The sequence below is a fragment of the Triticum dicoccoides genome, chromosome 5A (assembly GCF_002162155.2).
Source record: "Triticum dicoccoides isolate Atlit2015 ecotype Zavitan chromosome 5A, WEW_v2.0, whole genome shotgun sequence".
Classification (NCBI taxonomy): Eukaryota; Viridiplantae; Streptophyta; class Magnoliopsida; order Poales; family Poaceae; genus Triticum; species Triticum dicoccoides.
The window spans coordinates 145,324,881-145,338,840 of NC_041388.1; positions in this window are offsets into that span (position 1 = coordinate 145,324,881).

Consider the following 13,960-nt stretch of genomic DNA (forward strand, 5'->3'; position numbering starts at 1 on the left):
CACTGGAGCTGTTAGCTTGTCAGTAGGTTTTGCTGGACCGGTGGAGCTTTCAAACCGGAGGGAACCTGTGGGCTGATGGATAGGACCTGAGGTGTCAGTAGGTCTTTCTTCAGCAGTAAGATCATCATCTGGCTGCGGTGGATCGTTGGGAATATCCTCAGGAATAGCCGCTTCAAGATTGGGTGTCGTGCCTGGTTCAAGAATGACATCTTCTTCGGCCGCTTTATCCAGGCGGGCCTTCTTGCTCGGCCTAGGTTTGGCCCTGAAAAGAATAACAAAGTTAAATACAGCATATGTTCTAAGGCAATGTACTGCAAACATCACAATAAATATAGCTTACCCAAGCACTGTTTTGAGCGGTGGGAGCTGAGTAGCCGATGACTCGCCAGAAGATGAGTGGGAAATAACCTGGTAATCGGAGTCAGACGGATTAAGAGGTTGACGAAAGCAGCCCACTTTAGGACAAGCACTGACAAGCGAATTAGAGACCTCGGAATGACGTTTCCGAACCGGACTGTTGGGTAAACCGGCGGAGGTAACTACCTGGCCGCTGTGCCGGGTGGTGCGGCGAGCTTTGTGTTGCTGAGTCTTTATAAGAAGTTTAGGATCCAAATAAGCAAGAGGATGAGAAAATTTAACTTTCCGGTTTGCCTGACGGCTTTTTTGTGAAGGCAAAGTTTCTGAATCGGAAGAGAGAATAATTACCTCTGCAACATCTGCGTGGCTGGCTTCGGCATCATCCTGACAAATATCATCATCAATAAGACGCATGAAAAATAAACCAAGTGAGTCAAGCTCTACCTCAAAGTCCGGATTATCCACCTCGTCATCAGGGGCCGGATTAGAAGATGCAGTGGTTCTTTTCCGGTGGGCAGTCTTCTTCACAGCTTTAGTTTTTTGCCGGGTTGCTCTTTTCGGTTTATCTGTTTTCTCTGGTTTCTCCTGCGGCAGCTTTTTGCTCCAAAACGGATCATCGCCCTGAGTATGCAGACACTGATATTAAAAACAATGACCAGACATATCAATAACATATTCAGCAAAGAGAAAAATCAAAGTCTTACAGCTGGCGGTTTGTTGGTGGCACAGAAGGGAAGCAGGCCGGTTCTAGCGCAGACGTGTTCCGGTTCATTCAGTATCTTACGCACAGCCTCTGTGATTTCGTCACCGGAGAGCTGGAGTTTTGAATGTCGCAGTGGGTCATCAACACTATCAGTATACTCGCACATCAAACCGGAGCGCTGACTAAGGGGCAGTATGCTCCATGATATCAAACAGCGAGCGAGATCAACCCCTGTTAGACCGTTGGCCATAAAGGCTTTGAGCTTTGACAGCTGGGGAGCATATTTGCTTCTCTCCTGGGCAGACAATCTTTGAGGAAAAGGGTGTGTATTGCTGAGCCGCTCCGGACGAAAGCCAGGCAAGGGATTCTCACCAGCAGGGGAGGTGTCTTTGCAGTAGAACCATGTCTGATTCCACTCCTTGGGGTGACTGTGCAGCTTGGCGTGAGGGTATGTGACCTCTTTCCTTTTTTGAATCGCCATGCCACCCAAATCCGTATTGGAGCCATCAGTAAACTCAGTACGGCGGTTTAGATGGAAAAGATCTCTGAATAATTCCACTTGGGCTCCTCTTGAAAGAACACCTCACAGAGCACTTGGAAGTGGCACATATTTGTAACAGAGTTGGGGCCAGTGTCTTGCGGATGGAGTTGGAAATCGGCTAAAACATCCCGGTAAAATTTAGAACCGGGCGGTTTAAAGCCCCGGGCTAAGTGATCTTAGAAAACAACAACCTCTCCTTCTCGAGGTGTGGGGGGCATTCTTTGCCAGGAGCCCTCCAATGGATGGTGTCTTTGCTGCCCAAGGCGCCAATCAGGACTAAATCATCCAGTTGATCCTCTGTAACGCGAGAAGGGACCCAATTGCACTCATATACTTGCTTGGCCATGATGGAATCTACAAGGTAGAAGATCCCAGTTCAAAAATGCATTTGATCAAGGTACGTTGGTATGGGCACTGTTAAACCGGAGACAAAACTATCTGAACCGGAGTTTATGAAGCAACCAACATCTGGTGGTTCAACAAGGGGACTAATGGTGTATACCGGTTTGTAAAAATTTTCTACAAAGTTAAACCGCCTGATCTAAGCATTGAACAGTCAAGACTGCAGATGAGCATGTACACAAAAACAGATTTCACAAGATTATACTACAGCTTTGGATCTGGAACATGTTTATAAAGGAGATAAATATTCAAGGACCTAAAGGAGCACTGTCGAATCAATAAGCGAAGGTATGGATAAGATCTATGGTCTTAATATGCGAAAGTGAAAATGGAGGATAAAAACTACTGCTACACAGCGAAGATTCACAGACTCGTCTAAGGATCTATCATATGAACAAGAAGCAAGCCATGAACAGTCGAGAACATGGAAACCCTAGAACAGATCTATGATGAAAGGGATAGAAGACTTACCGGAGCTGAGGAAGAAGCGGAAGGTCGCCGCGGTGCGCTGGTACGCTCAGGGTGATGCAGCGGCCAAAGTTGGTGCAGAGGTCGACGACGGCGGCGGAGCTCCGAAGACTGGGCGACGCGAGGAAGACGAAGCAGAAGGGCACGAAGGGGAAAAAGAAATGACCCTTCGGTCCTATTTATAAAGCAAGGGACATGGGTCAGGCGCGAAAATCAAGGAGCTGCAAGTTTGGAAACAGAGCTGTCGCCTCGATTATCGCAGATCTATTAAACAAGAAGGTATCACGGATAGTTTCTTTATGATAGATGACGTCATGCCGATTTACAGCAATCAGAGAAGATGACATCACGGCGGTTCACCAAACTACAAGAAGATGTTGAAGATGAAGTTTTTTCTAAGGATTGACATGAACCTGTTCAAATCAATCTGGGGCCTAATGTTGGGGATATTACTACTGGGCGTAAACCGGCCTATCTGGGCCGGATTAACTTCATCAGTAGTTAAGCATGTTAAAGCCCATGAAGGTAGATGAGGGATCAAGACCCATAATCGGTTGAGAGCCTGTAGCCGTAAACCGGCGTCAATATGTAAGTTGTATTGTAAGTTAGGAATAAGTAGAAACCAAACCGGACACATCTATGAGCCGGTGTTGGGACTCTGTAACCTTTCTCTAGGACATTTGCCGTGACAACCCCACGACACCCTGGAAGTTGGCGATGAAGCGCTCACGAAGTTCATCCCAAGAGGAGATTGACCCCTCCGAGAGGTGCATGAGCCAGTAGCGCACGTCGTCCTTGAGGGCCATGGGGAACTAGTTTGCCATGACCTTGTCATCACCGTTCGCCGCCTTGATGCTTAGCGAGTAGAGCTGGAGGAACTCCGTAGGGTTGGGGTGCCTTTGTCGCATGGAGGCATGTTTAGCTTGAACTTGCCGGGCCAGATGACGTGGCACAACTCCAGGGTGAAGGCCCGATAGCCCGCTGCACTCACAGGTGCAACACGCACGAGGGAAGCTCTACCTTGACATTTGTGCACCACGGTCCCCGGCGACGCGTGGTCCTGATGCTGGCGCGGTGGTGCGGGGAGCGCCCGAGTATCACCTTGTGGCCTCTACACCACCTGGCAGCTTGCCTCGTCCCGTGCCGGCGCCGACGCTCCATGCAGTGGGTCGCGCAGGGGCGCGTCGCGCCTAGGCTCAGGGTCGGCTCCGTGCAGAGGAGGAGGAGGCGCGCCATGGGCCACGTTGCCCACCCGGGACAGCAGGGGACGGAGTGAGTGGGATGGTGCCGGGGCCTCGCCGACGGCATTGACGAGCTTAGTGATGCGACCGAGCTAGGCGTTGTAGCCCTCGTCGGCGAGGCGGTAGCGCAGCAGCTCGCGCACCATGAGCAGCGCACCTGCGCATTCACCGGCCCTCAGTGAACGTGGGAGGACGACGTCGTGGCGGGAGTGAGAGACGGAGTGGCGGTGCAGCCATCAAGCTGCACGGAGGGTGACCGCGACAAATCCTGCTGCTCGTGAGTAGCAGGGTCAGTGGCCATGTTAACTTCAGGAGAGGTAGAGAGGCGCGTGACGCCATGACCTACAGGCGCTGTCTGGGCGATGCGAGCGGCCCAATGCTCGGCGCGGACTCGTTGTGCGTCAGCCATGGAAGCGACGGAGCAGAGATGTAGCGAGACTGGAAGGAGGATTTCTACATGCCCCTACCTGGCGTGCAAAATGTCAAAATCGAGGCTCCGCAGACCCAACAAGGTTCGAACTCCAGGGCGTGTGCGAAGATCCCAACCAGATCAAGCCTCAAGCTCACCACCCCACGGCCTAGCCTCGTCGAGTTCGCGCGAGTGGAGAAGAAGATGGACACAACAATTTACCCAGGTTCAGGCCACCTTGCGGTGTAAAACCCTACTCCTGCTTTGTGGTGGATTGACTTCACGAGGAGGTTGAGGATCAATTAGTACAGTGGATGAGAAGCCTTGCAAGGGCTAGGGTAGTGAGGGTGTAATGGATCCGGTCCCTCTCTATGGTGCAGACTAACCTATATTTATAGTGGCCTTGGTCCTCTTCCCTCCTAACTTTGGCGGGAAAGGATCCTACACATCCAATTTGAAAGGGAACAAGGAGTACATCTAATCCTGATGAAAGGTGACCTTGGCCTGCAAAGCTTCTGGTCGTGATGCAGAGGTGGGCTCAGTGATGACATCCATCCTGTCGAGCTCATGGTATTGGTCTTGTTGCACTGGAATGGAAACCTTTGGGGGATTCCTTGGGAACCCATGTACGTCCTTGCCTCCTTAGCATTAAAGAGGAAACTATCCTCCTCTGCACCCGCTGGCACCCACCTGGCCTTGGTCGTCATGGCTTACATAATTGAGAGCCTCATGAGGCTGGGTACCTGCATAGAAATCTCCGCTCCTCGGGAGGCAGGCTCAGGGAGCTGCCCTTCGGTAGGTCTTGGCGTCGTCCGCCTCACGAGGCCAGGGGCCCTGCTAGGGTCTTGTCCTAGAGGCCTTCCCGTTGGGCTGCACCAGGCCATCAATGAGGTAGCATGCTAGGCCGCAGGCAGGTAGGTCTGGGTACCCCCGATCCCATAAGGCCGACACTACTATCTAGACTTGCATGTGTAGGGTGTTGCTTGACTTGTAATAATCGCTAAAACTAGCCAAGAAGTAAAATAGGGAAAATTCCAGGTTTTATTTGGTCAAGTAGTCCAATCATCCCCCTCTAGACCTACTTATGCTCCTACAAGTTGTATCAGAGCTTTGATCTCCATTGCATTGGTTTAACCACCTAGGAGAGCATGGCATCTAGTGAGGGAAATTACCACTGTATATGTCCATATTTTGATGGTACAAACTTTGCTAGTTGGAAGCATAAAATGAAAATGCATATTCTTGGTCATAATCCAGCCATTTGGGCTATTGTTTGTGTTGACTTGCAAGGTGAATTATTTGAGGATGGAAAGGATCCAAAACATGAAGCAACCAGAGAAGAATTGAAGATGTTGCAATACAATGCTCATGCTTGCGAAATTCTCTTCAACGGTTTGTGCCCCAAGGAGTTCAACAAGATTAGCCACATTGAGAATGCAAAGAAAATTTGGGATACTTTGGTTGATATGCATGAAGGTACCTAGTCCATCAAGGAATCCAAGTTGGATGTGCTCCAAAGTCAAATTGGCAAGTTCAAGATGAAGGATGGTGAAGGAGTCGCGGGAATGTACTCTAGGCTCGCTCTCATCACAAATGAGATTGCCAGCTTAGGAAGTGAAGAGATGATTAACAAATTCATCATCGATAAGATCCTTAGAGCCTTGGATGGAAAGTATGATATGTTGGGAAATGTAGTAGAAAACAAAAAAAATCTCACCTACGATCACCCAAGATCAATATGAAGATGCATAACGGGTTGGGATCACAATCATTACTGTCACCAAGTTGCAGAGGGAGAAGAACATGTCAACATAGATCATACTTGGAGTCCCTCAAACCTTCGACGAGTGATCCCTTGTACCACCAACGAACAGTCCCTCGAACCAAATACCAAAAGCACAACCTCTCTACTTGGTTGCAAGCATGCAGCCTTCATGATCCGGCAGCGCTTCGCTGTTTAGAGCCAATCGTCTCCGAAGAATTAGAGGGAGGAGATTAGAACCACAATGGGCTTCTAATTATGAGGACAAGAGGATTGGTCTAGCTCTAATTAGTCAACTAGGACCGACTAGCACTGGAACTAGAAGAACTAGATGAGGCCCCAAAAGTTGTATGAAACAATAGAGAAAACCCCCCTAGTATATATAGGTTGTTGGAGGAGGAGAGGGCAGCCATTAATGGGGAAAGTCCCTCCTTGGGGCGCTGGCCATGGGAAGGAAGTAGGACTCCCTCCCATTGTTCAGTTCACACCCCCACAAGGAAAGGGGGGCGCCTTCCTACTCGGGCCCTTGTGGCCCAAGTTGCCTTCCACCTCTTGGCCTTTTAGGCCCGTTGATATTTAAATTAAATATAAAATGTTCTAAATACCTCTAGAACATTATATATTTTATTTAACATCTCTGGAAACATTTTACACATATATATAATTTATCGATAATACCTAGTATTACTCGATACTTTCCGAAACCTTTTCGATGACCCCGAAACGCTTCTGGATCCTCTCGGAACTATTCTGAATATTCATGAAATAATTCCACCAATATATTCTCATGACTCCTGTCCTACTAACACTTAGCATATCATGATTTTCTTAAGCTTGTGACCCCGTAGGTTCGGTAACTCATAGACATGAACGAAACCGTTCGTTTAATGACCGACAACGGGACTATGGACGTCCGTATCGGTCCCTATGAGCACACAAATGATATCCAAGTGAAACTTTGGTTATCATGTGATGTTCCCTTTGCTTTGTGACACTTCACAAAACCTGGGATGCGTGGGTATCATCCCGAGTCATCACCATGCTTGTTATGCTGAAATCCTCGTTACCGGTTTTGTTGTTCTTTCTCGTTATTGTGTTCCAGCATCCCCGTGATGAAGTCACGCGTATTTGGCTAGATGATGATTGATGTTGTCACATAGAGAGGTCCCTAAGAATATCTCTCCATCATTGGTAGAGCAAATCCCACAGTCGAGCTATCTGGCCACTTGTCAAACTTTCCGATGAACCTGTAAGTTGTCGGCATGCTCACCGTGTTACAGGTGACATTTGAGCAACCCCAAAGCCCACCGTATGGTAAGAAGTGACCACGATAATATCATGGTATAAGGAGCAATTCCACAAGTTAACACTCCGTGTTATTACAATTGAATGCAGATGATATTAACTCAATTCATAACAAACAAGATTGGGTCGATTCAATATGAACGTTCTTCTAACGTCATAATCTCAATGTTCTTTTAGGATCATCGTTACACTTAATGATATCCTAAGATCCGGAAAACATGATCACCAACAACACTTGAGCTAGTCTTAGAGGCGAGACTAGGAACCTTTTGTTTTACTGTTTTTCATTTCACACGTGCATATGAGTTTTCCATCGAATCACATATTTCAGGACCATAGCAGTTATAACATGAAATATAAACTCCTAATTGTGAATATGGAATTATAATAATACAAATATTATTGCCTCTAGGGAATATTTCCAACAGTCTCCCACTTGCACTAGTGTCAATAATATAGTTAGCACTTTTGACTTTTACACCAAATCTGGTGTCAGTCCATGCTTTGCTTCTGGTATGGACTTTGTCCTATCGAATCTGACAACTTCAGATCCATGTGTATAATTTGCATTTCAATGCATCCGTCATGCTTTCACATAATTCATAATCTGTGTGAAACAAGCTTAGTATATATTGAATCACTAGCAAGACCTTTGATTCCTTAGATTGAGCAATAGAACCACTATTTGAGAACAATGTTCCATTTGTACAATCATCTAGAACCATACCTAGTTCATAAATTAAACTTGATTCTAAAGCGACAATATACTCAATCTTATGTTATAGAATTCACCAAAATAACTTTCTTGGACCAATTCCAACTTACTGTGCCATCGTAAATCATTTAATTTAAATCAAAATTCACTTGGAGCACCGGTTGAAGATTTTCGTTGATGTACCACTTACATCAAGCATGTATTGATGTAACTCCTACAAAAATCTTTTCATTTTCTTCGTATGTGAGAAACATGTCGTTAGTACTCAATGAGATTTTCACTTTTTTCATATGATCACCAATTTGACCATTATAGTAACTTTAATCACAACTTACTTGGAGTAGTGGACATATTTGGTTATTTACATACCATGGAATTAATACAAGTGTGTTTGAAATCATGTATTTCACTCATCAGTATTTCAAGATACTGATTCTTGCTAAGAACTCCTTCCATGTGAATTTGACAAGAAAACTCTTTATTGATGTTTTTCATACTAAACTGCTTTAGTACTTTATCAATGTGTATTTTGGATAAGCCCGGTTAGACACTACTATCTCCATAGATTATTATATCTAATACAAGGACTATATTACCTAAGTACTTTACTGAAAAATTATTTTCAGTAGAGTCTTATTTCATGTCAAGAAATATAATTTCCAATCGACAATGTGTCATGCACACACATGTTTAGAAATATTATCATCCTCCAACTTACTTTCTTGTAAATACAAGAATCTTTGTTTCTATCGATGAAATCATATTATTTGATCAATTCATAAAATCAAAGATTCTAATTGCACTATGCTTACTTTAGATCATTATTGGATCTCTTGAAGTTTGCAAACTTACTAGCATCCTCTGGATCAAGAAAATTACCTTGGACCGCATCAAATATACAACCTTGGTTCTATTTCCATCTCATGGGAATCATTTTGATATCTGTTTGTTATATCTCATAAGTGAAATATTTAGTAATTGCTAGTTCAATCTGTAGTGACTTTAAGTATTATTATGATGAGAAATTCTCATCATAATCAACTCCTTGATCTTTTCATAAACTATTTGCAACAAGTCAAGCATTATAAAACATTTTTATTTTTGTCAATCTATACATCCATCACTACACATACTTTAAGTCTTTCAGAGGGTTTATCAAGTTCTAAACTTGGATTGTGTGTATGGATACTATCTCAGATTATTTTGGAGTATAGCCAATACTAAAGTTAGGGCCCATCAGCGCTTCTCTATGTATCATAGGTTCATTGTTTGTTTCAACAACATTTCGTCTGCACACCCTCAAGGTCTATATGAATTTTCCAACCTATATAGTTTAGTTGCATGTTCGACCAATGTCTCTATATCCTATGTAGAGGCTTCTGTATCATTCACGGTAAGAAATTTTAGAACTACTTCTAGCATTTCTTTTCCTTGACCTGATCACGAAGATTGTACAACCTCATCGAATTGCACTGTCCTCCCACTCACTCTTTTGAAAAAACATTTTCTTCAAAAATTTCCACACTCTGTGACAAAATACTTTGCCTCAGTGTAGTGATAGAGGAATACCCAACCATTTGGGATAACCTAGAAAGTAACACTTATTTCAAAAAAAATTGATGGCACTCTTTTTAGTGTAAAAGCCATAGTTTCTAAAGCATTGCATTAAAAAGTATATTGGTGAAATAATTAATGTCATCTTTGATCGCACCATGTCATACATAGTTGGATTACATCTACTCAAAACACTCTACTCTTAGTAGTGTTTCTAGGAGGTGCAAGCTATAAAATATTTATCACAACTCATCAGGCATTCGCTACATTTGTAACTCAAATATTTATTTATGCAATCCAATTGTAGAAACATTATTTTCTTGTTACTATAATTTCTACTTCATTCTGAAAATATTTTGAAACATTTCAAAATATCAAGATTTATGTCTCAATTAGTACATATAAATATCTACTCGAGTCATCCTTGAAGATAGACAAATTCACTACTTGCAACAATTAATACTTATTTGACTACATGCGTCAATATGCATATTTCCATTTTATTTTTGCTGCTCGTTCTTTATGGATTGTGAATGCTATTTTAGTTTACTTCACGTATTGGACGAAAGTTGTAAGTGTTAGATGATTCATAATCATACGACTCCAAAATCCATCACTATGGAATTCTCCATGCGGGTCTCTCCAATGTGACTAAATGCAGTGGCACATGTATGTGGGTATTCTTTTAGTATTGCAATATTTAGCGCGAATGTTATGGATGTTCAATTCTATCAACAATATTCATAACTTACATCCTATTCATAATAGGAGTATGGCCCTTTTGTTCATTACATTGAACAACTAGTGTTCTCTTATGAACAATCTCCTTGCAACTTCCATGCAATGGTCTTGAGTGTACAAAACTCTAAAATGAATTATAACAATAAATTCAAAGGCAACAATGAAAAAGTACCATAAAATTTATAAAATTTCAAAACATATTTTAACTTGCTTACTTTGTTGGTCATTATGTCGGGGGATTGATTCTGAGCTATGGGAAATCCTCCAAAACCTTGGTTCGAACTCTGGGGACTTGGATCACGACCACGAGGCTACGAGCTAGGCACGAGGCACGATAGAGATACAAAAAGCTACCCAGGTTCGAGCCACCGTGTTGTGTAAAACTCTACTCCTGTTTGGTGGAATTACTTGTGGACAGTGCTCTTGGAGCTACAAGGTGAACGAGAGCTCTAGGGGGGGTCATTAATGGTGAGAGGGGTCAATCCTCCTCTACAGTGGCAGCACTACCCCTTTTATAGGTGCCTCAGACCTCTTCCCCGAAAATATGAGCGGGAAAGGGCAACCACATGGTGGCAATTTGAAAGGGGACATGCGCCGGTGCTTATCCTGACAAAAGGCATCTTCGCCTGCTAAAGGTGTTAGCCATGAAGTGCAGGGGGCTCCACAATGACCTCTGTCCTGCCGTGTCGCCGTCCTAGTATTATTTCACAAAAGCAGAAGGGTTTGGGACTTGCTGTGGGGGCAGGCAGACGCAACTACTCCCTTATCACCAAAGGGGAAACTGCCCCGGCCGCAAAGGCTGGCACGATCCTGCTGCCATCATGATACGTCTCCAACGTATCTATAATTTTTGATTGTTCCTTGCTGTTATATTATCAATCTTGGATGTTTTATAATCATTTTATAGTCATTTTATATCATTTTTTTGGTACTAACCTATTGACATAGTGCCAGGTGTCAGTTCCTGTTTTTTTCCATGTTTTTTACATCGCAGAAAATCAATATCAGACGGAGTCCAAATGCCACGAAACTTTACGGAGATTTTTTATGGACCAGAAGGAATAAGTTGGGCCCTGGTTGCACCTGGGGGAGTCCCGAGGAGGGGACAACCCACCAGGGCGCGCCAGGAGGCCCAGGCGCGCCCTGGTGGGTTGTGCCCACCTCGGGTGCCCCCAGACCGCCTCTTTGCTCTATAAATACCCCAAAAATCTCAGAACCCTAGAGGAGTCGACAAAATATTCATCCAGCCACCGCATAGTCCAGAACCACTAGATCCAATCTAGACACCATCTCGGATGGGGTTCACCACATCCATTGGTGCCTCTTCGATGTTGCGTGAGTAGTTCTTTGTAGACCTTCGGGTCTGTAGTTAGTAGCTAGATGGCTTCATCTCTCTCTCTTGATTCTCAATACAATGGTCTCTTGGAGATCCATATGATGTAACTCTTTTTGCGTTGTGTTTGTTGGGATCTGATGAACTTTGAGTTTATGATCAGTCATATCTTTTTATATCCATGAAAGTTATTTGAGTTTGATCTCTTATATGCATGATATCTTATAGCCTCGTAATAGTAGTAGATAAATGGATCTTGTCTACATCATGTCATCATTCTTATTGCATTACTCCATTTTCCATGAACTTAATACACTAGATGCATGCGGGATAGCGGTCGATGTGTGGAGTAATAGTAGTAGATGTAGGAAGGAGTCGGTCTACTAATATTGGATGTGATGCCTATGTAATGCTCATTGCCTGGATATCATCATAATTATTTGAGGTTCTATCAATTGCCCAACAGTAATTTGTTTACCCACCGTTTGGTATCTTTCTCGAGAGAAGCCACTAGTGAAACCTACGGCCCTCGGGTCTTCTTCCTCATATATTTGCTTGTGATCTACTTTTATTTTGCATTTTTATCCAGATATATTAAACCAAAAATACAAAAATACTTTGCTGCACTTTATTTTATTTGCGATCTATTATTTCAATCTACTATAGTTTTCTGGCATCGTTACCCGAAAGAGATTGACAACCCCTTTAACACGTCGGGTTGGAAGGTGTTGTTATTTGTGTGCAGCTGCTATTTACATTGTGTTGCTTGGTTCTCCTACTGGTTCGATAACCTTGGTTTATTCACTATGGGAAATATCTACCGCCACTGTGCTGCATCATCCCTTCCTCTTTGGGGAAATACCGACATTGTCCTAGTAGACAGGAGCTTTTCTGGCGTTATAGTCAGAGAGTAATCAAAAGGAATTTCTGGCGCCGTTGCCGGGGAGGATCTTCTTCATAACCAAGTTCCTAATAAAAAATCTCATCTCCTCGTAATTTACATTATTTACCATTTGCCTCTCATTTTCCTCACCCCCACTTCACAACCGTTTTATTCGCCTCTCTTTCTTGTTCGCCGTTTTCTTGCCGGATCCGTTTGTGCGCGCTTCTTTGTTTGCTGCTTCTATTGCTTGCACTCCCGAGGACGAAGTCCTCAACTTTTAACAAAGGGGAGGAGAAAATTTTAAAGATGCTTGGTATAGAATTTGCAATGCTCATAATAGATCTATCCGTAAGCAATTTACCGTTGTGCTTTTGCGTTGTTTTTATGTTGGCATCACCACTTGGTATAGATTCGTCCTTGATACGATTACCGGTGGCAATTTCTTAACGAGTCCTCCTTTTGATGCACTTAATGCTATGGGAAATTTAGTGGGTTCACCACCTCTTATGGTTAATGAAACAATTTTGACTCTTGAGCACGTTATGGAAATATTAGATGCTATCGAAAAGAAAATTCTCACCAAAGATCATATGGAAATAATATATAAAAAGATGCATAATTTTTCTATGCATCTTGGGTCAAAAGTGGGAGATATTTTTAAGTTGTTAAAAGAGAGGGGTACCTTAATCCATGTCAGGATAGAAGAAAGTCCGTCTCGGATCGATAAATTGGAAGAAATCTTTAGTAATCTAAGCACGGCTTTTGTTACCACTAAAATTACTGAGTAAACTCTCGTAAAGAGTAGAAGATCCCGGAACAAGGGTGCCACTTCTAGTAATAGTAATAATGGAGATCTTAAGATGATTAGTGTTCACCCGGATTTTGTTGAAGTGATAAGAGATCTTTTTTGCAAGAATGAAATCTTTGAATTTATTCCTAGGAGTATTGTTATTGAAAACCTTTATGCTAAATCCTTGAATGATTCTAAGTGTTTGATTGAAGAGTTGGACAAAGATGGCAAAACTTAGATCCTTGCTTTATGCCTAGCTAAGGGCGTAAAACTATAGCGCTTGTTGGGAGGCAACCCAATGAATAAAATTTATTTTTGCTTTTTGCTTCCTATTCTTGTATGTTAGCACAATTATCCTATTGTTATGATTGTGTTTTTTCATGTTTTAATTAGTGTTTGTGCCAAGTAAAGCCTTCAGGATCTTCTTGGGCGATAGTTGTTTGATATTGCTGAAAAAACAGAAACTTTTACGCTCACGAAATTAATTTTTTTTACCAGAGAGCAATGAAATACCCATTCCACTTGTAGTAGATCAATACACAAATTTCTAAGGTCGTCCTAATTTTTCAGAATTTTTGGAGATACAGAAGTATTCCAATTAGTCAGATTGCTACAGACTGTTCTGTTTTGACAAATTCTATTTTCTTTGTGTTGTGTGCTTATTTCAATGGCTCTATGGTTTTTCTTTGATGAGTTTTTGCCATAGAAAAGTTAGAATATAGTAGATATAATACAAAAACAGAATATGAATTTGTT